Source organism: Leptodactylus fuscus, chromosome 10 (genome assembly GCF_031893055.1).
Source record: "Leptodactylus fuscus isolate aLepFus1 chromosome 10, aLepFus1.hap2, whole genome shotgun sequence".
NCBI lineage: Eukaryota > Metazoa > Chordata > Amphibia > Anura > Leptodactylidae > Leptodactylus > Leptodactylus fuscus.
This window is the reverse complement of record NC_134274.1, coordinates 14,267,377-14,294,858: the sequence shown is the minus strand read 5'-3', so window position 1 is coordinate 14,294,858 and position 27,482 is coordinate 14,267,377. Positions and strand designations below refer to the sequence as shown.

Below are 27,482 nucleotides of genomic sequence, written 5' to 3'. Positions count from 1 at the left end.
GGAATGGTAAGCGATTGGTGACTCCTTTTACGCTACATGGTTAAGTTGGTGGCATCTACGTACTATTATTTTTGGTTATACCTTGACACCACTTTGTTCTAAATTTGGTATAAAATGAAATCTTTTGTGGTTCATAAAAACTAGATTACGTAACACATCTCAATGTTTTTGTTGATGTCCTCAGCCAGTCAACCACTAGACCAGCCGGTCTTCGTAGACTCTCTTGCCATCCTTTGTCATTCTGAAGACGAGGATCATCAGAGCAATGATTTAGCATCCTGCTGGTGTGAACAGTGATTATTAGACTGAGCAATGATGCAACATCTGGCCAGCCAGGGGCTAATGATCTAAGGCTTGTTTTTGAATGGCTTGGGTATTCCGCACTTGCCACCGGTAAGACAATGCCGCCTTCTGGAAATCACATAGATAAATATTTTTGGTTATATCCTTACGTTCCTTTATAAATGAGAAATATTACCGGGGGAAGCACAGCGACATCGAGATATGACAATCTCCTGACAAACCTCACGCGGGATGAGAGGAATGGATAAAAATGTCCTTTATATTTACTGGAAACAAATGAGTGGTACCAGGTGAAAATATATGTCTGTACTTGTTCAGATTTAAGACCTACAAATTTACACCTTATTTCAATTTCCTGCATGCACTGAGGAAGTGCAAATAGCTTATTCAGAGGCAGATTAATGCAAAAGATCTGAGGATGAACATAAATCTACAAGCACTGACTTGTACCGTCGCGTAAGTGTAATGATTATCAAACTGGAATCAGGTCTCCGAGTATTCGCTTAACACGGGGAAAATTTGCTTGATGTGAGAGTATTAAAGTCGTCCCTATAATATATCCATAGACTGTGACTAAATTTTATAGTTCATGAAGCATATTAGTATTACACCATAGGCCGATCCATTCAAAAGGTGATTTCCATTTAGATGCTCATTTTTCATGAAGATAAATATGACATGCATCATAATTTCCCCGAAGTAAATATCCCAAATAATAAAATGCTCAGGAAAGCAAGTTGAGGAATGACTGTAATGTTTTCCATTTGTATGGTAAGTGGCGAACCTTGTGGCTTATCAAGTAACAAATTGAATGTTTAATCTTCTTCCATGCAGATTGAGGATGGCAAAAGAGCAGCCTATTCACAACAAATTGAGAGTTCTCTGGTGACTCGTGGAAAATATCAGCTATTTTGTCTTTGGAGGCCAATAGAAAAGTGTCAACCGGAATCTATCACAGACATGAAGTTATAAAATTGCAATTTGCAACAAAAGACTTTAGGCTAAGTGTTGGCATAGTTTAGATATGCTAAATATATTGCAAACATTTAGACTAGATTTCCGAGGCAATTTAGATAGTGTTAGGCTGGGATGGTTCTCGGCAATGGTGGGTGCAAACCGGAGAAGGTCCCGATGCTATGTATGTCTTCATATAGAGATCATACAGCTATCCCTCTAGTGCTGAGCATGCATGTGTCCTGAATTTGGAGAGGGGAGAAAGCTGCTGCCTGGGGGGTGGGCATGCTGGAATAGGAAACCCCCATATGCATTAGATGGTTGGTCGGTTTGGCTGATGTGAATTGGATGTGTATGGCAAACTTCTTGGGTGTCCACCCATTCAACAACTCCCAGAAAATAGACTAGTTTCCTTCAAACTTGGGTGGCTTTCGCCGGATCATTATTGTGTTATAGTCTGGTGCCACTGGGAAATTCTCTGGTTTCCCTGTGGACCAGTTCGACATTGTACCCAATAGGATAGTCCATAGCAATCCACAATCACGGGGTCCGTGCAGATAGTGGGCCCATACCTGTTTGGCTGCATACCACACTCCAAAGGTCTTGGTATGCTAGCAAATAGTGTAGCAAATGTGGAGAATCATGGAAAGGAGATGGGCCAATGCCAAGTCCTCCAGTCTTAAGTGGTTAGTAGGGTGATAGTGATCACCAATTCCAGATGGGGTCTTATCCCTTGTACCTACACACCTGAGGCAATTTCTCTACTTGTGGACAATCCATAGACTGTAGATATCTCTCGGCCTACAGCTATCGCCCAATATACAGAAGTGCCACTCCATTGAGGTAAATGGCAACAGAATAACAAGTCAGTTCTGCTACATCGTATACACAGGCTTGCCAACTTTTTGGTGAAAGCGATGCGGAAAGACGGAATGAGGAAGATTTTTGGGGTGACCATGCTCTTTATTGGCGAGACCATACGAGTTGGGTGTGTGCCATGCCATGTTTCAGTGAAGCAGGCACAGTAATGTGCTATCGATGCCCCTTGTTACGACATGACCCCATCACTTAGCATTATATAGAGTCCGGTGAATGCAAGAGCATTTTTCCAGGCTCGGGAGAACTATCAGCTCTTCTGGGACTCGGAGGCCACTCCATATCTCGGGAGCCTCCCAGGCATTTTGGCAGAGTTGGCAATTACATGTACCCCTATGTCTGTATATAGCGTTCCTTTGCAGTCATTTTATATTTTCTCCTATAAATCCTTTTACATACTCCACCTGCAAGGTTTTACTCCACAATAAGACTTTATTGTAGTATCGTGCAGGTGTTGCCATGATGGTTCTCTATGGTGTAGTCATAGCAGAGGATTGCAGGCTTTGCGATGCGCAGGCACTCGTGACGCCAACGGAATATATTGTGTTTTTCGACAATGATGAGGTGGAATAACTTGTAGCGTGAGATGAAGAGAAGACAAAATCTGATGCTTTCCTTAAACTTAGTGAGTGTACAGGTTGCCAGGAAACAGCAGGAGAACCGATATACAAGTGGAATACAAGGAATGCAAAGGGATCCGCTGAGATACTAATCTTCCCAAGGTGTAACTGCGGTCTAAGTGGTGATGATGCCATTTCTGCTGATCGTGCAAAGTGCACACTTGCACGCCATTGCTATCGTTTACAGAGGTAGCAGAGCTTTTTATTGTATGGTGATGTGACAAACTCATCCCTGCTACATCTGCACGCTCCCCTGCATTCCCAGCTCCGAAACGCTGATGGTTTCCATATATATGTATTAATTTCAGGCTGTAATATCCGTATCAGTGTTATTACATGGCACCGCCAGCATTGTGATGAGAGGTTTATACATGAGAACATTTTCATTATCTTGTTTCCCAGTGATCTTGTTCGGATTGGTTGGAATCCTGACCTGCAGCTGTGCCTCACAGAGTCAGGATAAATGTTCATGTATTAAAGCGCGACCTGGGCTGTTCTCTGTGTTACGTGGGCAATTAACAGGGCTCCTTCCTCTGGGGAGAAAGAAGGCTGTGCAACAATAAGGAGGAAAAATGCAGAGCAAGAGAATCCGGCCCCTCGGAGTGTGCTAATACGCCACATCATAACAAACATATAACCTGAATACAGTGCCGTACGGATCAGGGCGCCCCCTGCTAATAACAATATATAGTCTGACATTCATTGCCTACATAATACCGCCATACAGTACGTGAATAATCCATATAGTGACTACATATTTAAACCTTAATATAATGTCTAAGTTTAATGGTGCCCAAATAATACCTCCATACAGTGCCCACCAGGCAGGCGACCATGATGCAGCATAGTCCTGATACTACATATAGTCTCTAGGTTACAAATAATGCCGCCATACGTGTTCAGACTCCGTGCAGTATCTAAAGAATATATTCGGATACGGTATGGTAGTATTTCAGCACTGAGACTTCTGGAGATTAGAACTAGGCTTTCCCATTCAGATCCAAGCGCCCCATAAATCCAGCCCTGGCGCCATTGGCAGAAGACACATACAGTGCCCATGTTGCAGATAATAATTTAGAATATGTAAGAAATTTAGAACATTTGTAAAACCTGGACTCTGGCTGCTATGGTTTATGGCGAGGGGCAGTTTTCTTTGGTACAGGAAGTCCATAGGCTCCATGTGTTTCCTGTGCGGACCATATGGGAGCCACTTTTTGCAGAGATGGAAGGAAATGCATTGTACCTGTATGACACATACATGTGTGAGAGGCCTTTATGTTCTTCTATGGTTATCTTTAAGTTATAGGCTGTGATGAGTTTGCACTTTGGGTTTTTACGGAATGACTTGTACGGGACTTTTACATTGACCGCACCGTACATTTTACTTTTACTGCTCATGTCTTCATTCTCACGTCCTGCCCCTGGAATGTCTGAATCACCAAGGAAATCTGTAGCTAAGCCTTACATCTAGCTTGTATATGAAGCCTAGTGATGTCACAGTACAGGGATAACACACACAGTGATGTCACAGTACAGGGATAACACACACAGTGATGTCACAGTACAGGATAATACACACAGTGATGTCACAGTACAGGGATAATACACACAGTGATGTCACAGTACAGGGATAACACACACAGTGATGTCACAGTACAGGATAATACACACAGTGATGTCACAGTACAGGATAATACACACAGTGATGTCACAGTACAGGAATAATACACACACTGATGTCACAGTACAGGGATAATACACACAGTGATGTCACAGTACAGGAATAATACACACACTGATGTCACAGTACAGGGATAACACACACAGTGATGTCACAGTACAGGATAATACACACAGTGATGTCACAGTACAGGGATAACACACACAGTGATGTCACAGTACAGGATAATACACACAGTGATGTCACAGTACAGGGATAATACACACAGTGATGTCACAGTACAGAGATAATACACACAGTGATGTCACAGTACAGGAATAACACACACAGTGATGTCACAGTACAGGAATAACACACACAGTGATGTCACAGTACAGAGATAATACACATAGTGATGTCACAGTACAGGGATAATACACACAGTGATGTCACAGTACAGGGATAATACACACAGTGATGTCACAGTACAGGGATAATACACACAGTGATGTCACAGTACAGAGATAATACACACAGTGATGTCACAGTACAGGATAATACACACAGTGATGTCACAGTACAGAGATAATACACACAGTGATGTCACAGTACAGGATAATACACACAGTGATGTCACAGTACAGGGATAATACACACAGTGATGTCACAGTACAGGGATAATACACACAGTGATGTCACAGTACAGGGATAATACTCACAGTGATGTCACAGTACAGAGATAATACACACAGTGATGTCACAGTACAGAGATAATACACACAGTGATGTCACAGTACAGAGATAATACACACAGTGATGTCACAGTACAGGGATAATACACACAGTGATGTCACAGTACAGGGATAATACACACAGTGATGTCACAGTACAGGATAATACACACAGTGATGTCACGGTACAGAGATAATACACACAGTGATGTCACAGTACAGGGATAATACACACAGTGATGTCACAGTACAGGGATAATACACACAGTGATGTCACAGTACAGGATAATACACACAGTGATGTCACAGTACAGAGATAATACACACAGTGATGTCACAGTACAGAGATAATACACACAGTGATGTCACAGTACAGGGATAATACACACAGTGATGTCACAGTACAGAGATAATACACACAGTGATGTCACAGTACAGGGATAATACACACAGTGATGTCACAGTACAGGGATAATACACACAGTGATGTCACAGTACAGGATAATACACACAGTGATGTCACAGTACAGAGATAATACACACAGTGATGTCACAGTACAGGGATAATACACACAGTGATGTCACAGTACAGGATAATACACACAGTGATGTCACAGTACCGGATAATACACACAGTGATGTCACAGTACAGGATAATACACACAGTGATGTCACAGTACAGAGATAATACACACAGTGATGTCACAGTACAGGATAATACACACAGTGATGTCACAGTACAGGGATAACACACACAGTGATGTCACAGTACAGGATAATACACACAGTGATGTCACAGTACAGGGATAATACACACAGTGATGTCACAGTACAGAGATAATACACACAGTGATGTCACAGTACAGGAATAACACACACAGTGATGTCACAGTACAGGAATAACACACACAGTGATGTCACAGTACAGAGATAATACACATAGTGATGTCACAGTACAGGGATAATACACACAGTGATGTCACAGTACAGGGATAATACACACAGTGATGTCACAGTACAGGGATAATACACACAGTGATGTCACAGTACAGAGATAATACACACAGTGATGTCACAGTACAGGATAATACACACAGTGATGTCACAGTACAGAGATAATACACACAGTGATGTCACAGTACAGGATAATACACACAGTGATGTCACAGTACAGGGATAATACACACAGTGATGTCACAGTACAGGGATAATACACACAGTGATGTCACAGTACAGGGATAATACTCACAGTGATGTCACAGTACAGAGATAATACACACAGTGATGTCACAGTACAGAGATAATACACACAGTGATGTCACAGTACAGAGATAATACACACAGTGATGTCACAGTACAGGGATAATACACACAGTGATGTCACAGTACAGGGATAATACACACAGTGATGTCACAGTACAGGATAATACACACAGTGATGTCACAGTACAGAGATAATACACACAGTGATGTCACAGTACAGGATAATACACACAGTGATGTCACAGTACAGGGATAATACACACAGTGATGTCACAGTACAGGGATAATACACACAGTGATGTCACAGTACAGGATAATACACACAGTGATGTCACAGTACAGAGATAATACACACAGTGATGTCACAGTACAGAGATAATACACACAGTGATGTCACAGTACAGGGATAATACACACAGTGATGTCACAGTACAGAGATAATACACACAGTGATGTCACAGTACAGGGATAATACACACAGTGATGTCACAGTACAGGGATAATACACACAGTGATGTCACAGTACAGGATAATACACACAGTGATGTCACAGTACAGAGATAATACACACAGTGATGTCACAGTACAGGGATAATACACACAGTGATGTCACAGTACAGGATAATACACACAGTGATGTCACAGTACAGGATAATACACACAGTGATGTCACAGTACAGGATAATACACACAGTGATGTCACAGTACAGAGATAATACACACAGTGATGTCACAGTACAGGATAATACACACAGTGATGTCACAGTACAGGATAATACACACAGTGATGTCACAGTACAGAGATAATACACACAGTGATGTCACAGTACAGAGATAATACACACAGTGATGTCACAATACAGGGATAATACACACAGTGATGTCACAGTACAGAGATAATACACACAGTGATGTCACAGTACAGGGATAATACACACAGTGATGTCACAGTACAGAGATAATACACACATTGATGTCACAGTACAGAGATAATATACAGAGTGATGTCACAGTACAGGATAATACACACAGTGATGTCACAGTACAGAGATAATACACACAGTGATGTCACAGTACAGAGATAATACACACAGTGATGTCACAGTACAGGATAATACACACAGTGATGTCACAGTACAGGGATAATACACACAGTGATGTCACAGTACAGGATAATACACACAGTGATGTCACAGTACAGGATAATACACACAGTGATGTCACAGTACAGGATAATACACACAGTGATGTCACAGTACAGGGATAATACACACAGTGATGTCACAGTACAGAGATAATACACACAGTGATGTCACAGTACAGGGATAATACACACAGTGATGTCACAGTACAGAGATAATACACACAGTGATGTCACAGTACAGGGATAATACACACAGTGATGTCACAGTACAGGATAATACACACAGTGATGTCACAGTACAGGGATAATACACACAGTGATGTCACAGTACAGGATAATACACACAGTGATGTCACAGTACAGGATAATACACACAGTGATGTCACAGTACAGGATAATACACACAGTGATGTCACAGTACAGGGATAATACACACAGTGATGTCACAGTACAGGGATAATACACACAGTGATGTCACAGTACAGAGATAATACACACAGTGATGTCACAGTACAGAGATAATACACACAGTGATGTCACAGTACAGGGATAATACACACAGTGATGTCACAGTACAGGGATAATACACACAGTGATGTCACAGTACAGGGATAATACACACAGTGATGTCACAGTACAGGGATAATACACACAGTGATGTCACAGTACAGGGATAATACACACAGTGATGTCACAGTACAGGATAATACACACAGTGATGTCACAGTACAGAGATAATACACACAGTGATGTCACAGTACAGGGATAATACACACAGTGATGTCACAGTACAGAGATAATACACACAGTGATGTCACAGTACAGGGATAATACACACAGTGATGTCACAGTACAGGATAATACACACAGTGATGTCACAGTACAGGGATAATACACACAGTGATGTCACAGTACAGGATAATACACACAGTGATGTCACAGTACAGGATAATACACACAGTGATGTCACAGTACAGGATAATACACACAGTGATGTCACAGTACAGGGATAATACACACAGTGATGTCACAGTACAGGGATAATACACACAGTGATGTCACAGTACAGAGATAATACACACAGTGATGTCACAGTACAGAGATAATACACACAGTGATGTCACAGTACAGGGATAATACACACAGTGATGTCACAGTACAGGGATAATACACACAGTGATGTCACAGTACAGGGATAATACACACAGTGATGTCACAGTACAGGGATAATACACACAGTGATGTCACAGTACAGAGATAATACACACAGTGATGTCACAGTACAGGGATAATACACACAGTGATGTCACAGTACAGGGATAATACACACAGTGATGTCACAGTACAGGGATAATACACACAGTGATGTCACAGTACAGGATAATACACACAGTGATGTCACAGTACAGAGATAATACACACAGTGATGTCACAGTACAGGGATAATACACACAGTGATGTCACAGTACAGGGATAATACACACAGTGATGTCACAGTACAGGGATAATACACACAGTGATGTCACAGTACAGGATAATACACACAGTGATGTCACAGTACAGAGATAATACACACAGTGATGTCACAGTACAGGATAATACACACAGTGATGTCACAGTACAGGGATAATACACACAGTGATGTCACAGTACAGAGATAATACACACAGTGATGTCACAGTACAGGGATAATACACACAGTGATGTCACAGTACAGGGATAATACACACAGTGATGTCACAGTACGGGATAATACACACAGTGATGTCACAGTACAGGGATAATACACACAGTGATGTCACAGTACAGGGATAATACACACAGTGATGTCACAGTACAGGGATAATACACACAGTGACGTCACAGTACAGGGATAATACACACAGTGATGTCACAGTACAGGGATAATACACACAGTGATGTCACAGTACAGGGATAATACACACAGTGATGTCACAGTACAGAGATAATACACACAGTGATGTCACAGTACAGGATAATACACACAGTGATGTCACAGTACAGGGATAATACACACAGTGATGTCACAGTACAGGGATAATACACACAGTGATGTCACAGTACAGGGATAATACACACAGTGATGTCACAGTACAGGATAATACACACAGTGATGTCACAGTACAGAGATAATACACACAGTGATGTCACAGTACAGGATAATACACACAGTGATGTCACAGTACAGAGATAATACACACAGTGATGCCACAGTACAGGAATAACACACACAGTGATGTCACAGTACAGGGATAATACACACAGTGATGTCACAGTACAGGGATAATACACACAGTGATGTCACTGTACAGGGATAATACACACAGTGATGTCACAGTACAGGATAATACACACAGTGATGTCACAGTACAGAGATAATACACACAGTGATGCCACAGTACAGAGATAATACACACAGTGATGTCACAGTACAGAGATAATACACACAGTGATGTCACTGTACAGGGATAATACACACAGTGATGTCACAGTACAGGAATAACACACACAGTGATGTCACAGTACAGGGATAATACACACAGTGATGTCACAGTACAGGATAATACACAGTGATGTCACAGTACAGGATAATACACACAGTGATGTCACAGTACAGGATAATACACACAGTGATGTCACAGTACAGGATAATACACACAGTGATGTCACAGTACAGAGATAATACACACAGTGATGTCACAGTACAGGGATAATACACACAGTGATGTCACAGTACAGGGATAATACACACAGTGATGTCACAGTACAGGATAATACACACAGTGATGTCACAGTACAGGATAATACACACAGTGATGTCACAGTACAGGGATAATACACACAGTGATGCCACAGTACAGGAATAACACACACAGTGATGTCACAGTACAGGGATAATACACACAGTGATGTCACAGTACAGGATAATACACACAGTGATGTCACAGTACAGGGATATAGATATAATAAGCACACTCACGTCTCTATATAATATTATAATACTACACATTGGCATGCCATGATAAGCTTCCGGTCCCTGGTTCTCATGTCTGTCACCCCCTACAGGCAGTAGACTATGATCTAGCACATTCCTGGATCCTTGGACTATTTAATCCTACATATAATCTCCAGATGTCTCTGCCATAATTTATGAGTCAGTAAAGAGTAGAACTTTCTTTCCCTTCCCTCCCATCATGCGTCGAGTCCATGGACACATCTCTGATTCCGAGACACCACAGAAGACTTCATTGAATTCCCAGCGTCCTATCATAAAGCAGCCCTCTTGTGGAAAGAGATTGAATTACCTAATTGTATTCAGTTCTCACTAATCATACAGCAATAATTCCCAGGCACTAGACGCGGAAGAGAGAGAAAAAAAAAAAAAATCATGAATGAGTCGTTGACAGTAGATCCTCAAAGGCGAATATTAAGCGTCTTGTTGCTGCTATATGGGATGATTTGGCAGCCAAACGGGTTAACACGAGAATACAAGAGTCTGGTTTGTGACTGTGTCAGTGTTTTGACACAAATGGAGTTGATATGCCTGTGTTCTCCCCATGCAGCCGGGCTCTTGCGTTTGAGGATGCTGACATGACTTGTATGTGCGGTTGCTACTTATTTGTAGATCTGCTCCCTTCGTACAAGCGTAAGCAAGGCTTTGCCAAAACGACTAGTGTCACCGCGCTTTGTAATATCTATCAGCTGCTCGGCAAACACGTTTCCGTCTACGCTTTTTTACGGCTGTCACTTTTTCAGGTATACAACGTGCCAGCTGTGAACGTACAAAGCTCCTTTTTTTGTTTGCACACGGGGGCATTAAAAAAAAACAAAAAAAAACGGAGAAAGTCTACCTATTTGTAAATGCGGACTCATAAAATATTTTAATTTCAAGGTTAGCCGTTCCTCTCGCATGCTTAATTCACAATTAGCAGGTTTATAAACCTGCTCCATGCATGTAATTTTACTCTCGCCAAATGTTCCTCATGAATAATTTAAGGCGCCTCTCTATTTATCAAATTATTAATATACCTAATAGCCTTGTTTTCGTAAACAATGCTCGGGAGTTTGCATTTAAGTAAGAAGTCGTCGGAGGCGCGCGCTTGCCCGCTTTCCCACCGATGGGAAAATGTTGAGCGGAGCTCTGCACAGAGGGCGTCTTGTGCTCCCGGTGATGTCATAGACCTGACCTGCTTCTTCCTCACAATAGGCCAGGTATCATTAACTGCCCAAACACAATGCCCATTCAACCGGGTTTCTTTTACTTCTGCAGCTTTACGGAACAATGATATTATTTGTATCTGTATTCGGCAGCGAGCATTTTGCTTGAGATGTAGGACATAAAAGCCTTCTTGTTGGGAGCTGGAGCGTGGACCCGGCTTGTTTACTCGGTTCTCGTCACTAGACAGCTCGCTAGGTCGTAATATTTCTAGCCGGGTGATGTGCAAAAGTTTTTGCAAAAATTGAACGGATTCAAAAATAGAAGGTGTGACCTCTATCAATTCTTCTCAAACAGTTTTTGGTAGAACTTGGCCGGGAGGTTGTTCCCGCCGCCATCTTGGACAACCAAGCACAGATCTTCTGTGGATGTAGGCTTCTATCAATTCTCGAACAGTTTTTGGTAGAACTCGGCAGGGAGGTTGTTCCTGCCGCCATCTTGGACAACCAAGCACAGATCTTCTGTGGATGTAGGCTTCCATCAATTCTTCTCGAACAGTTTTTGGTAGAACTCGGCAGGGAGGTTGTTCCCGCCACCATCTTGGACCACCAAGCACAGATCTTCTGTGGATGTAGGCTTCCATCAATTCTTCTCGAACAGTTTTTGGTAGAGCTCGGCAGGGAGGTTGTTCCCGCCGCCATCTTGGGTCACCAAGCACAGATTTTCTGTGGATGTAGGCTTCTATCAATTCTTCTCGAACAGTTTTTGATAGAACTTGGCAGGGAGGTTGTTCCTCCCGCCATCTTGGACAACCAAGCACAGATCTTATGTGGATGTAGGCTTCTATCAATTCTTCTCGAACAGTTTTTGATAGAACTCGGCAGGGAGGTTGTTCCCACCGCCATCTTGGACAACCAAGCACAGATCTTCTGTGGATGTAGGCTTCTATCAATTCTTCTGCAACAGTTTTTGGAAGAACTCGGCAGGGAGGTTGTTCCCGCTGCCATCTTGGGCCACCAAGCACAGATCTTCCATGGATGTAGGCTTTCTCCAATCTGTCTAACTCGTCATATCATCCCAGACAGACTGGATGATGTTGAGATCAGGACGTATCACTTCCAGGACTCTTCCTCCAATGGGCAACGTTGACACCAAATATCGATATTCCTTGTTCATTTCATTGTAGTCTTCCAATATAAACCATTAACCCTTCTATTTTGGATAGAATTTTTACTTTGTAGCATTTTTTCCGCACCTTGCGCATTACTGTACACCATCTTAATACTCAAGGTCTATGCGAGAGGAACACAAATTTATGGAACAGAAAAAAAATTTATCCTCTTCATTTTTGTAGGGTAAATCCAATGGGACCACATTGAAATTTGACTTGGGTAGGATGGATGGGGTCTGTAGATGGAACCAAATGAAATTGGTAAAAGCCCAAAAATAAACAAAAACCGTAGCGAGCAGACATTTTCTGTATCTAAATTCTGCGGCTTCCTCCGACTTGCGATGGAGTCAAGATGGAAACAGAAGAAAAGCTATAAAATGGTTTTGTTTTGTATCCTTTGTGTTGACATGTAAAGCGCTGGCTGTGTGTATGTGTGTATACGGGTGTGTGTGTGTGTGTGATTCCATGTGTATGATTCATTCCAAGGCAGTTTTAGTCTTCATAAAATATTCATTTTGGTTGTGCAGGGCCCTGTAATTGCCATCTCTCACCCTGAATTATTTATATCTTGCACAGACTGACAAAGCTTTGCCATACGGCCTCAGATGAATCAGAAACAGGGATCTCTCCTGCCAACAGCATTATTTCACAAAATATGGCACCGGCGTCATTCTCGGCTGCCTCATCTCTAAATCCACCTTCTCTTGATTTGACATTTTTCTTTACTCCTCCATTGTCTTAGTGAGGCAGAAAGGTTACCTCTTAACTCCAAGTAGCAACCTTTCTTGCTTGCATTATAGTCGCTGTGCTTGAAAGGACTAATGTGTCTTCATTGCCCTTACTTCTTCATGCCTGGTAACAAGACAGAACATGAGCCCACTTTAGTGCTATATATTATACATTAGGCATAAAATGATGCAAATAGTCTTCAAATACTCTTCAATGGACAATATAGATCAGGGCGGATTGAGCTACTTGTCAAAAGCGAGAAGAAATGGAGGAAAAAAATGGGAAAGAAATGCAGAAACCAGCCGATACGGCCAAGGGCTTGTGGAATGGGTGGAGGGACATGGCAGTGATGACATCACGTAATAGTAGCAGTTCGTTGGTGGGTTCATTAATGGATAAGGTGGTTTCTTTTTGGGGGTCAGTGCTGGGCCCCCTTTCATATCTTTGGTAGAAAATGGGGTCAAAGCAACTGTGAAATCTTTGGCACTTGGTTAGTCCAATCTTGTCATTGTAGATCCTCCATAAATGTTGACCAAACCGCCAACTTTGGTGGAACTGATCCACCCATCTATTGCATGACTTTTCCCTTGGTGACATGTTGAGAAAATATCCGGCTGTTGTATGTCAAAATGTTCTTAAGGGAGATTTGGCTAACAGGGAGTCTGGCAGTGACCTATTCCCAACCCCTGACACATGAATGCTTGGCTGAGATGATTGTAAATTTGTATGGTTCCTAACACGGGTTGGAAGGAAAAGCTTTTGTCTGGCACCAGAACCGCCAACCACCATAATTCTGGAGTCCTCCTATGTGGTAAAGGGGTCATTCTGTCCCACATGGTACCAAACTGTGCACCCTTATTGTTGTAACCCGAAAAACAGTGGTGAGAAATTTCGATCCTGGTGTAGTTTTGGTGCATGGCCAATATTTGTTCCAAAGCTGCACCACTGTGATGGGTTTTCTAAGACAGTGGGCAGAGTAGGATGGGAATCAAGTCAAGCTGGGGTAGTGACAATTTGACCTGCCACCTTTACCATAAGTATGCCAGAAAGCTGGTGTGAATTATACCTGAAATCTACACTAGCCCATTGCTGGTATAGATTTCAGTTTCAGAAGAACAGGACCTCCATTAATGCACTAGAACTATTAGGGGGCCACAGTCTCACAATTCTGGCCCACGGCATGCCAGTGAGGCAATGGATGACTACCTAGTCTTGACAATTTTCCACACTGTGTCTCAAAGTACTTGTAGAAAGTTCCTCAAGGAGCTACACATTAGACTTACAGTATGTACCAACTGGTCTACACATGCTACAGATCCTCTCCTTGCAGTACGTTGTGTTGTGCCGGTCTTGTCTCGGAGGGGTCGGCCATTGGCGATTCTCTCTCCACAGTTTCCTAAATGCTGCTATTCACAGAATCCTGTCCTTCCAACATGTGCTTATCTTCCAACTCACCAATTTAGAGAGGCGCTGACTGGTATTTCCTCATTATGTTATTCAGATCCAAATGTGAGAGCGTTGTCCGTGTAAAAATATTTGAAGCAGCTCCGGGGGTACAATGACGGTTTGTTTTCCCTTTCTGAATAATGATTCAGCTATTTTGGAAAAAAAAAAAGAAGAGAAAAAGAAAATCCGTTCCAAAAAAGCATTAATCCAAAAAAGGCAAAATTTTTTTTTTTGGAATGAAATTTGTGACATTTTAGTAACGGTCGTAAATATTGTTGAAATTTTTTTTTGGGGGGAAATATAACTTAAGGTTGTAGTTTTCCACATGTGGTTTCCAAAAAGAAGTTTATTGCAAGTTTAACACCTCGCTCTGGTATGAAGGTAAGAGAAAGGATTAATTTATAGCCCTTGGCTCATCATCAGCCATGGGGGGAAGCAGAGAGGAGAAGTCGGCGCTGTATCAAGTCAGGGATAGACGGGACGCACATTTTTCTTGTATTTGTTGACATTCAGGAGTAATGAAGTTAAGGCTTTGCACACATGTGTCCCTCTCATTAAGCTGCATTACCTGCATTACAACTAATAATTGCCACCGAGAGCCGTGTTCACATTAATCATTTATAATGTTTTAATAAGTTTTTAATCAGGATCTAAAAGGATCCGGAGCAAGTTAGGAGCATGACTGTCTCGCGAGTACATGCCAGCTGACTTGTAAAGACATCTGCATGTTGACTGTGAAGAATTTTTTTTTAAAAAATAAAAAATTGGATAAAAGTATAATTTATGGTGTATACTCCTCTAAAATATAAATCAGAGGCAGTGATGGAGGCTGTTTTGTGGTCTAGTGAGTGGAATAGTGGACTACCATTTGGAATTAGGGCAACGTCGGAGGACCCATCACTAGAGGGAGAGTCTACTGCTCCTCAAAGTGGGCCTGTCGCCACTCCTGCCATGTTTGTTTTTAGTAAATACTTGTTCTTTTAACTCTGCATTGTCCTCATCCTCCGTAATCAGAGGATGAGGACAAGAGCACCCATCACCACCAGGATAGCGATGGGTCCTCTATGTTTTAACCCAGATCAAATTGGTTATAGTGGTTGGTAAGGGTCAACGGTAAGGGATCAATCTCATTCTGCCCAAGAAGGTAGCTTAGGTTGACCATATACCCTTTCTGCATCTGTATTTCTACCCATTTAGGGCTCTTCTCTATAGGTAAAAACTCAATCCCCATATGGTCAACAAGGAATCCAACACTCACGTCCGAGATGGGATCATTTTAGCTTCTTCGTACAGGACTTTCTCGTCTTCGGATGGACCTCTCCCACCCTGGCCTCATCATATACTTTACATAAATTCTAGGTAACCATCTTGAGTAACACTGCTCCATCTCCATGATTTCAAGAGGCAAAGTAAAAACTTGGCCTTAGAATTCGGCAACCACATTTTTACCAGTGGTTCCTCTGTAACGACGTCGTCCTCCAGACCTGGGGAGGTCATGAATTTTTACGTCATTGCTACTTAGCAGTCTATGTATAATCTCCCTAATCTTTCCATAGCTTGTAAAAAGGGAAAAAAAATTCTCCCTTCTCCCCTGGAGCTGGCAACAAGTTACTAGGGCGGCATTTGATGTGAGGCAAGTGATGCTGGCATTTTTCTTAAAGAAGGAACTCCATGATCAGAGCTGGCAAATAGAGCAGAGTCCAGAGGGAGTGAGAAAGAGGTTTTAATGAGCCCACAGTGAAAGACAAAATACAGACTGATTGACAGGGCGAGTGATCTGCTGGGGAAATAATGTCAGCTCTGCACTACCCATTAGAAATCAAGAAATAGGTAAAGAGGGAGCCGGTGGGGGGAGGAAGGAAAATATTGGCCCTTGAAAGAGGAGCCCTTGTGTAAATATTGTGCACTTCACGTTGCTTTTTCTCATGTGCTGTTGACTTCGCTTTCGGAGATAACCTTATCAAAACCATTGTGGAATACCAGGAACGGATACCGAGAACACAAGTGGGGAATAGACAGATAAAGACAAGCGTAGCTCGCTACTTTTCCACCTAATTTTTTTATTCAAATTTTTTTAATTTTTACATCCATTCAAGTTAGGCAAAATTTTTCACCATGGCTACAAATCGGTGGCAAATTCTGCAACCAACCCATAGCCAAATTTGTACGCGCAACATCCAAATTTTGTCGGACTTCTGATTTTTCCATGACTTTGTGCCAAATCAGCTCAACTTGGCATCAGAATTCATGAAGTTTTTTGCAACATTTAGATGAAATTTGTTACAATTTCAACCAATTTGGTAGCATCACAATACGCGGCAGATTTGTCCACCCACAATGGATAAAGGATAGGATAAAGGTTCCCAATTATTCCTAATTTGCAAATTTGCTATTCGGAAATCTGGCAAAATTTTGCGATCCAACCCACCATATTGGTTATCACTACGAGACTGGTTGGAAAACTGGGTATTTAGCGCTATCCATGGTGCATAAATGGTGGTCCAGTGCAGAAATATGTGACATCAAGCAATACCGTATATTGAACCGGGTCAAAAAAAGTTATTAAATCCCATCAGATTTCTTTGGCATCGTTGTAATGAGAATCATTGCAAAAGTACAAGATCATGGTATCTATAAATGCCCCTTGACAGCAGCTGCGGAAACGGTGATGAAAAGAGAGAGACTGGGGGGGGGGGGGGGAGGGGAGGAAACCATTATAAGGAGAGCAAAAGAGGTGGGGGAGAAAGTGATAAGGGCCCATGGTGGACCCGGTGCGTGGTTGGGAGAGTGGCGGCCAGCGAGGGGTTAATTTTCTAAACCTAATAATGTTCAATAGTGAGGTATTTGTCAGGAGATAAAGAAGTGATAGAATCTGGGAAGTAGGTCCCTTGGCGATTGTAGTACAAATATTGTTAATGCGGTGTGGTTACTACAGCGGAGGAAAGTAAAATAGCTTCAGTCCTTTGGAGACAAAATCTGCTACAGTAGAGCAGGAACCATAGACAAAGGCCAGTAATTGTTGAACTGCGAGTCAAACCATGTATATGTTCAAATCCTTCTCCATCCGCATTTACATGCTGCTTATGATGAATACCGCTGGGATGGGTAAGTTTTAAATCCGACTATTTTACGGTGGCAGATCATGAAACGCGTGGTGATCTGGCTTTCTATCCCTTTTACACTGATTTTTTTTTTTTTTTGTTGGGTTCTTTTTTTGGTTTTTGTAACAGAGAGAGAGAGAGAGAAAGTGCTTACAAAGGACATCTGGTTACAGCTGTAAAATTCAATCCCCTTACACCATGCACTTTCCACGATGACGTCATGCATATGTTACAAGTATATGAGGCCCATAACTCGAAATGTACAAGAATTTAATAAGTCTGGTGTTAAAGCAATTTGTCATGGCATATTTGAAGTATAAATCAGACTAATGGAGGAGATCGGACCCCCCCCCCCCTACCGTATGGCATTAAAGCACGTGAACCCGGTAATAGCTAATGGCAGACATAGGAGAAAAAAAAAGAGAGGGCCTGACATTAAGACCCTAGCATTTTGGAAATCCAATATGTATTGACCTGTGTACTATCTTAGTGCAGAGATCTGGTGTCAGCACTATGTAGTCTTGTATAGGAACTGCTCATTACAGGTTTTCTAAGGAAAGCGCATTGTCTCTGAAGCTCCAGGACCTGATCAGCTAGAATTGCTCAGTAATCAATACTGGGAGCGACTGATGGCCTGACTCACACACACAACACAGCTGTGGCCACTGCTCTCAATGACTTGCCAGTAATTAGGAGAGACTGCTTGGAAGCAAGACACAGGCCCCCCATCTCCTCAATCACTGCAAAATGCCATAAAGACGCCCATTAACCCCCTCTTTGCGGAAAAATAAATAAATCATATTTTCGTTCATGCTAATACTTTGTCTAATCCATGGATAGCATATTTTTAGAAACGACACTGCTTTTACCTCACAGGCGGTGCCCGGTATTACAGCTCAGGCCGATTCTCTAGGCTTAGATTCTCTATAATTGCAATACCAAGCACCGCCTGTGGATAAAAGGGACATCTTTCCAAAAAAATAAAAAAGATTCTACCACCCCAACAAGCCTTTGCATCAAATAATATCTGCTGCCGCACTGATTCCGGCACGGTTGGAATTTTTTCTCTAGCCCCCTCCATTCCTGAGCAATCAATGCTGTTAGTTTTGAAGCATTCTTATGCTATGTAGGTTCTACAAAGACAATTCTAACTGTGCTGGAGTCAGTGGAGCAGAAGATAAGAACCTGAATAGGGGTACTGAGTTTCTTATATAGTATGTATACATTGCTACCCCCATATGAATAATATAGATGTCCAGTTTGCCATAAGTGACCAATGGCAGGCTGTAGAACTACTAACCTGCTGCTACATGGCTGACCTGCAGTACCAGACAGAATCCATGAACTAGAGTGGCGCTGTTTCTGAACACATTTAGCAGCACCATATTCACTGAGGTTACAATCAGCGATTCTTCCTGATCTCTATTGTTCCTACTTGAAAGCCTTATTGTTACCAGTTTGCTTAGTATTATACTGGTAAATGTAAACCCCGTTATGATCCGAGCGGTCATATGATATTTTACGAATCATTCCACAGATGGGCATTCATATACATAGCTCGCTCCTTAGGTCATAGTTCAGACTACTAATAATAAGCGGGCCCTTATCTTTTAATATCATTGTTATTTACAAGGCTCACCGCGGCCAGGACTTAAAAGGCTCTGCACATTGTGTTGATCTTGTAGGGATAAACCATGGGGGATTCCTTGTATAGTTGTATTGGCTGCCATGTTATTCCATAGATAGCTCCTGCAGGCTGCTAATATGGCGTTCAGAAATTCTGTTCTTGGGAAGACAGAAAGATTCTTGTTGGGCGCAGCCTTTTTGTAGGTTTTTGATGATGTAGCAGATTAGTATTGAGGATCTCTGTGATGTACTTCCATTCTACTAAATGTGTATAGACAGTGAGGTCAACAGATGAGTCAGGTCTATAGCTGCCTTCAAGCCCTTTCATCTTAGATGGCGTTTGTTAGGTCCACCAGTTTGACCCTACACTCAGGTTGGCCAAGTATGTACTTAGGGTGGCATCTTGTCTCCATTGAGTGCGGACTGTCGAAATTCAGTATGCCAGCTTCTTACCAGTCATCAATCACGAGTCATATACATTAGATGGTCAACTGGTCTTACCAAAACCAACAGGTTCATCTGGCAATTGTGTAATTTGTACGGTCAACTAGGTGGATTAATTCATCTCCTGGTTATGAGGAGGAGTGATGGCCCTAATGGTTGGGATATTCTATTTACATAAGTGCCATGTCCTACCCTATATTTTTGTATATTTGTTGTGTCTATATAGGTCATGGTATATATCATATAAGTCATTGGTTATGACTTGTAATGGGTCCATGACATCTATGTGCATCCCATGAATGAGGCCAGACCACAAAACATACTATAATAGGACCCGTCCTGGTTTTTTGTGGCCAGTCTTATGACCTTCATGATTGTATGTTTGGATCCATGTTCTGTCCATATCACATATCTAAACATTATGGTGGTCACTTCCTTCACTACCATTATGGTGGTCATACAGCCTTTCGCCACCTCCACCAACTCTTTGCATCCTAATCACGCTCCATTCCACAATTTTTTTTTTATCCTATAGCCCCCACTGAGCAATCGGTACTGTTATTTTTAGTAACCAATATGCTAATTAGGACCTCTGTCAGGTGGGTGGCCCTGGTTTAAAGTAGAGAGCCTTGGACCACCTACCTGACAGTACAGAGCCTAAGTAACATACTGGTTGTTAGAATTAACAGCACTGATTGATCAGGAACAGTGAGGGCTAGAGAAAAAATTACAACTGCTCCCGAACCATGCAAGGATGCAAAAAGTTGGACTTGCTGGAGGTGGTGAAAGGTCTTGGTTAAACTTCAGCACTGGGTTGAATGATGAGGACGGCTCTTGTTTCATTCTTTGTAACGGTCTCAAAACTTTGGGTATTTCCGACTTCTTTCCTGAGCAGTCCAAAGCTAATAAACCAATCCACCCCGGCGCCCTCCTGCCACTTTGCAGCACATCCAATAATTTTTCTTAGGGCCAGAAGGGAAAAAAAATCATTATTCCCTGATTAGTGGCTAAGGTTAGATGAGAATAAGCAGTAAAGCAGCGAGGATGACTTGTATTAATTGCCCGCCACTAGCTTCCCAGATAATTCTATCAGCAAGTTGGCCACTTGGTAAACTTGCAGCCTTTGATAAAGAGCTGATAAGACCTTTTGTTACATAAAAAACATGAGGGACCGGAGCTGTGTCAAGTAAAATGCATCTCATCAGCTTTTCTCTGACATCCCAAATTCATTCCTTATGTAATTGATAATGGCCTTAGCCAATTATTTCACACATTACAATACACAGAGGTCCCTTTTACAGGTTTTGCAGTGCTGTAATTAGCTATGCTAATATCTCCTTTATTGGTCTTAATATTGCTCAACACCTTTTGCCATCCTGGAACCCACAAGAGCCCCATGGCCTGTCAGGATGGCTGATTATTGAGAAGGATAGCTTTAATCAAACATAATTGCCGTTAATTTTTCCTCTCCTGCTCTCTGTTGCCAGCGTCTAATGCCACGGACTCCTTGATATTCCATTAAATTACAATTAAACGGCCTCCTTTGTTTCTGATTGTCCTAAACAACACCACAAACTTCTGTAGCCGTTTAGGAGAGAGCTGTTTGGTCGTAATTGCTTCCTCGCTCACAAAGGGCCAATTTACACAATACCCATGTAGAATTTAAACAGCTCATAATCTAATGGATATTACACTGGAGCCGAACACTACAATTAAAATGATTTTCATCAGATAGGGAAGCTTCGGGGATAATCGGCTTCATAAAAGTAAATATAAATGAACTAATTCATGGCTTAAATACACACACCCCGGAATGAGGTTGGGTGGTCTAAAGTCACCCAAGTATACCGCCATCTGGGTGACGGTCATGGGCGACTTCTCGACGGGAGACTCGAAAATGAAGTTGTGGGGGAAGTCGGTGACGTAAGTCGGAAGGTCACTCTAGGGGTGCACCGGTTATTTATTTTTCTTTCTTGTATTTTGCAACTTTTTAGAGATATTATCAACATTGTCCCGTATAGGGCTCATATTCTCCATTAGTATGGCTTTGGAGTATGGGAGGAAACCGGAGTACCCAGAGGAAACCCACTAAAACACAAGGAGAACCTACAAACGCCATGTTGCCCTTAGTCGGATTGGAAGCTAAGACTCCAGCTCTGCCCATTGCGGTGACTCGGGTTGTGGTGCTAGGTCTGTAAATGCCGTCATTACCTAGAAGCTGACCCATATACACATGCATGCTCAGTTCGGCCATGTGGGCATGGGTTGTTAGTAGGGTAAGAAGTATCTGGTTGAAGCAGGTCTTTTCAGAGAACAAAGGGATTAGGTGTTGCCCCTGAAATCATCTATTAGGGGAAGGTTGGAAGACCCGTACCTACATCAAATAGTTGTGTGGTCTTGCCGACTTGTTGGGTTTCCTCATAGGTGCCTGGGGAGTCTATAGTGTTTTTCATACCCTTTCCCCAGGATTGGAAGACCAAGGACTTGTTTGCCTACCATTGTACCAGTTTGTTGGTATAGGTGGAGTAGGGGGTCACCAGCCACTGACAAAAAGGAGGTCAATCTTAACCCTCCACCATGGGGGTCTCTGGCCTCATATAATACAGACAAATCCAGACCTTACTTCTGTACAGTAGGACAGACTTGCTACCTAGTTATCCAGCCATGTACTCGCTAAAAACAAATGCGGAGACTCCTTGTACAAGATCCACTTACTGTTTATTAAATGCAGCGCTCGCTCCTTTTCATAAACATGGCTCCGAGGCAGAGGGGCCTCCTCTTAGGGAATTAAAAGGCACATGCCCCAACTTGCCATTTTATTATTAGTGGCATCTGCTTCTCCATCAATTACATGCTTCATACAGTCTGTTAAGGCGACCAATTTCTAAATGTAAACAAAGGCCCGCTGTCTGGAATGGGTTAGGTGAGGTTAGGGCCGCGCCGCGCCAAGGTGTTTTGTACTATGGAGCTGAAAATGAATATTTTAAGGCTCAGATGGTGAGAAAAGATGGAAATGGGCAGAGAAGAAAAGATTAAGGTGTGAGGTGTATACGTTCTAACCATATCAGATGGATGTTATACGTATTACGGCTCATGTTGTTCAGTATGGATGCAGATATAGACTTGGATATCTCACACATGGATATAGAAATACACGTACAAAGAGGGGGAGACGGGTTCAAAACACATGTACACATACATACGGATACATACATACAGATTGTAAAACATGTATGTACAATACACAATCACAGATATAAATATACACGCACACCTACAGGTGCACATACAAGAGGTTACAATGTGCACATAGAAATACAAACATGCCACATATGCATAGGCACAAGTACATAAACATATATATATAAACACAGATATATAAACACCTACACACATATAAGGACATGCACACTTGGCCTGAAATGCGTTGGTTCTATGTGAACTCATCCCAAAAATTTCTGACTTTTTTAGATTGTCCGCAGGGGTTACAGACACCCTCTTACAGGTATATACATATAGCGATACACATACCGTACATATAGATAGACAAAGATGTATCTGTAAGGTTACATATATATGTATACACACGCATACATAAATGTGTACAGGCACAGGACACATACCGTATAGAAGGACACATGCATACACACACACATCTATACCCTATGGCCCATTGGGAACTTTGTATAGTTGACTACAGAAGCCGTGTCTTGGGTCGTAGCCTCCCCTTGTGCCGCGGCCTAGAGACGTAACCAATAAAGGCCGCATTTCAAGCCTGATTTATTCTACCTACTGTGAACGATTATGACTCTTTAGGGAAATATAGAAGGGTCAGGGAATTAGTGTACATAATGGTCATTCTGATAATAGGCCAACAGATGCGGCGGCAAACATACTGTACGCAATTACGCAGAATGCACTAATGACAGGTTGGACGTGGGATCGCCTTCGCCTCAATTGAGTAACAAATCCATGGTCCGGACTAATATAGAGTTTATTGGTGTTAGAGCCAAAGATTTTCTGACACAGGGTTTTTTTTTTTTTTTTCTTTTCCTGCTCATAACAAGAGCATTAAATCCTTTGTGTACCGGGGTCTGGGAAAGAGATATGTAAAGGCGGTTGTCAGATATTTTCTAAGAAAAAGCCAATTAAAGGGTAATAGAGCAAAGGATGAGAATTACCATTTGACTTGAAAGAGTGAATCTATTCGACTCCTGTCTCATGCTCCAACAATGGAATTACCACTCAATGAATAACCATGTATTAAGCAGGTTTTACAATTAACTATTCCATTGCCAGAGGGGTCTGATCGCGATGAAATAAAATGGCTCAATGGCATATTGCAGATCAGAATACATTACGCAGGAGCAAATTAACAAAGAACGGAGAAGTCAGGTGTCAATGGACACACATGAGCACCGGGTGCTGCTACAAATGGCGGCCTCTGCCTTCTATCAGGACTATTCCTTCTATCCATTGGCAAATTGATAACCGAGACTCTTCCCATAGTGCAATGTCCCCGTGAACTTTACAGGATGGTTCTAGTAGGCCTATGCAATATGTAGCGTCTACCAAGGCCTAGATCCATGTAAGGCCTAGGCCTAAATAATAACAAATAATGCCCAAACCTATATAGTAATGGATAATGCTTCTGTATATGTAATATCTAGGCCCAAGTAGTACATAGTCTAAATCTAGGGCTTACCTATTTATGCCAAGGCCTAACTAGTATCCCAAAGCAGTATCTAGTAATTCCTAGGCCTAAGAAATATTTTGTTATACCAAGGTCCAAATAATAGCTAGTAAAGCTTAAAGTTATGCCTACGCACAAGTAATATCTACTAATACTTAGGCCCACGTAATATCTAGGAATACATAGGTCCATGACTTGTCTTGTAATGTCAAGGTCTAAGCAGTATGCAGATGCCTAGTCCATGTCTAGTAGTGGCTAGACCCATAGGATGTCTAGTTCTTTCTAGGCCTGATGCCTAGGTCCGAGTTATATCTAGTAATACCTTGGCAAAAGTAATATCTGGGATTGAGTAGTATTTAGTAATGTCTAGGCCTAAGTAGTAGCTAGGAAGTCTTAGGGCCAAGTTGTATTTAGTAGTGTTTAGGCCAGATAGGATTTAGTAATGACTAGGCCCAAGTAATATCTAAGCTTGAGTATTGTTTAGTAATATCTAGGCCCAAGTAGTAGTGAGTTATTCCTAGACATAACTAATATCTAGTAATGCCTATACCCAAATAGTAGCTAGGAATTCTTAGGTCTAAGTTGTATTTAGAAGCGCTTAGGCCAAGTACTATTTAGTAATGCCTTGTCCCAAGTAATATCTAGTTATACCTTGGCATCAGTAACATCTAGCCTTTAGTATTTATTAATATCTAGGCCCAAGTAATAACTAGTAATTTCTAAACATAACTAATATCTAGTAATGGCTATACCCAAGTAGTAACTAGTAATTCTTAGGCCTAAGTTGTATTTAGTAGTGTTTAGGCCTAAGTTGTATTTAGTAATGCCTATGCTCGAGTAATATCTAGTTATACCTTGGCACCAGTAATATCTAGTCTTTAGTATTTAGCAATAACTAGTAATTCCTAGACATAACTAATATCTAATATTGCCTATACCCAAGTAGTAACTAGTAATTCTTAGGCCTAAGTTGTATTTAGTAATGCCTATGCTTGAGTAATATCTAGTTATACCTTGGCACGAGTAATGTCTAGGCTTTAGTATTTAGTAATAACTAGTAATTCCTAGACATAACTAATATCTAATAATGCCGCGTATACCCAAGTAGTAACTAGTAATTCTTAGGCCCAGGTCGTATTTAGTAGCGCTTAGGCCATGTAGGCTTTAGTAATGCCTTGTCCCAAGTAATATCTAATAATGATGAGTCGAGCGCTATAACAAGTATTGATATAGATTCATTTGCATTCCTAATGACTTTCTCTAATTACGGAAGATCATGGAGCTGTTTATGAGATAAGTGGATCTGCACAATAGCCTGTGAGAGGTGTATAAACCGATTATAAAAGGGTGAATTATGGCAGCCGGCCTCCCGTATAGAGAGGTTCATGTCACTTATAAGTGGTTTAAAATGCTTGCAGATTTTTTTTATTTTTTTCCCCCCTGATTTAATCAGATCGGCACCGTGGCTTGTTCCATGCATAAGGCAGGGGCTTAAGAGCAGACACATTTGCAGATGAACCGCTTTTACTAGCTTCTCGGAGACATGACATTTGTTCAGCAGATTAGCCAGGTTGTAATGTGTGGCATAATTGCACTGTGCGGATGTCCCAGAAGTGAGAACCTAATTGCTTGACAGGACTATAACTTTCAGGCACGTTCTCACCTTGTTAGGTCCTTTTTCTGATGCAGTTCAAATGAAGTCTGGCCGCAGGTGTGCCTAATTTACCTCGCAACGGAACGGGCGCTGTGTAATTGCAGGGTAGTAGTTAGAAGAAATTGGTGGGTGGAATATCAAGTGACTTACTGTACGCTCATGGCATATGGGTGTTTTCGTGCCATTGTTAGGGCAGAGGTTTGCTTTGTAATACAGGACTGCGGAAATTCAGAATATAAAGCACGGACGTCTTTAGTCCTCTAAACGCAACGCAAATATTGTGGAAATAATTACATTTCATTATTAATTGTGCATTTTAATTAACCAGTTGTTATAGCCCACAATCTGCCTCCCCGTATCAAAAATTAATAATGGATATGTAAGATGCCTCTGGAAATTTTTCAATTAATAAAATGTTGTTTTCCTGACAATCTATGCTCGTGGCAATGTCGGTCGGGTCAGATAACTTCACAGGCCTCCAAGTTGTCAAGAATGAGAAAAAATGGGCCATATATGTTTTTATAAAAAATATTTTTTTCCCAAAAATATCACCACTGTTATCCATTGGCTGTTTCTGGTATTATAGTTTAGCACCAGTGACTTGAATGGGGTGAGTTGCAATACCAGACACAGCCATTGGACAAGAGTGGCGCTGTTTGTGTGTAAAAAAAAAAAAAGTGGACTGTCACAATGACCTTATACCATGTCAAGTCAGTCCAAAAATACAAGATTTTTTTTAAAAGTTGATGACCCTTGTTGGAAGAGCTCTATATGCAATGCCCAAGTACCATCTCTTAGGTAAAGGGTTGGGACTCTGAAAGGATCTGAAGTTCCAAAAAATTCAACTCTGTCCATTATGTTTGAGAATCGTCTATTTACACCATATTAAT

General features: G+C 41.6%; 1 protein-coding gene across 18 annotated transcripts in view; it reads left to right on the top strand.

Moving 5' to 3' along the window:
- EBF3 (EBF transcription factor 3) overlaps positions 1 to 27,482 on the top strand; it is a 148,781-nt gene that overhangs the window by 62,528 nt on the left and 58,771 nt on the right. The window lies entirely within an intron of this gene.